Source organism: Galeopterus variegatus, unplaced genomic scaffold (genome assembly GCF_000696425.1).
Source record: "Galeopterus variegatus unplaced genomic scaffold, G_variegatus-3.0.2 Scaffold1046, whole genome shotgun sequence".
Lineage (NCBI taxonomy): Eukaryota > Metazoa > Chordata > Mammalia > Dermoptera > Cynocephalidae > Galeopterus > Galeopterus variegatus.
Genome location: NW_007727157.1, coordinates 147,987 through 149,084, shown reverse-complemented (window position 1 = coordinate 149,084; position 1,098 = coordinate 147,987).

Genomic DNA, 1,098 nt, shown 5'->3' with positions numbered 1-1,098 from the left:
CTCCTCCGGGCAATATGAGTGAACCTTTGTCCTCTTCCTGAAATAAGCCCTAACAAATATACCAGGCGATAACAGCTATATTTTGAGTTAAGTTTTTAATGTCTCCCATTCCCTCTTTCCTTGTATGTGTATGCAAAAGGTAATACCTTATGTACAGGTTTCGTTGCGATTATATGTGAACAAGACTTCGCACAGTGCTTAGCATATAGCGGCAGCTTAGTGAGCATTAATTCCTTTCCCATTTCTCTAACAGCTAAGTCTGTNGATATCCCAGGGGAGTTTAATGCTGTATGTTTTCATTCTTACATCTAATTCTTCCATTTTCAATTTTTTCTTTTTTTAAACACAGCTCTGGCCTTGCTAGGACAGTTAGAATTGGGTTTCCAAGATTTTAGCACTTTCCATATTTCTTCAGGTGAAAACTTTTTTTCATTTTCAGAAAGTAAAATCAACGTAACAATGACTTCCTGAACCAACCAGAACATGTATCCACCCAGGCTTCATTTCTCCTTTTCTGTTTGTGGATCCACCCTTTGCAAGGATGACTTTAAAGGCCAATTGACTCATACCAGTGACCTCTCATCATAGTTTCCTTTGTTCATAACTAGAAACATTTCCCTAATTCTTTATAATTTCAAAGAACTTGCTCATAAATAGTTTCATTTAATTCCCCAATTGGCTCTATGGTGAAGGGATTATTCAATCCTATTTTACGGATGAAGAAATTGAGATTCAGAGGTGAGACAAGGTCTCACAGAGATTTCTGAAATATTTACATTTCCAGATAGCCACCTTAGTCTTTTTTCTTTGTATCATTTTCTAGCTTTAATGAGACAAAATACTCATGATTCATTAATTCGCTCAGCAAGAAATTGTCTATTGGCAACATGGCACTGGGCCAGCTGTGGGGTGTATATGCCTGGTCTCTTGTACTCTGTTGAAGATGATGCTATGTATTGCTGAACCAACAGCCTTGGAACAGAACTCCAGTTTTTTTAATTAACCAGAGTGTTCCATCTCTCAATCTCCAGGACCCTAGGTCCCTACCCCAGGCTCAGGGGATGGTCCTGACTGTGCTGCATCAGGCATAATCATCTC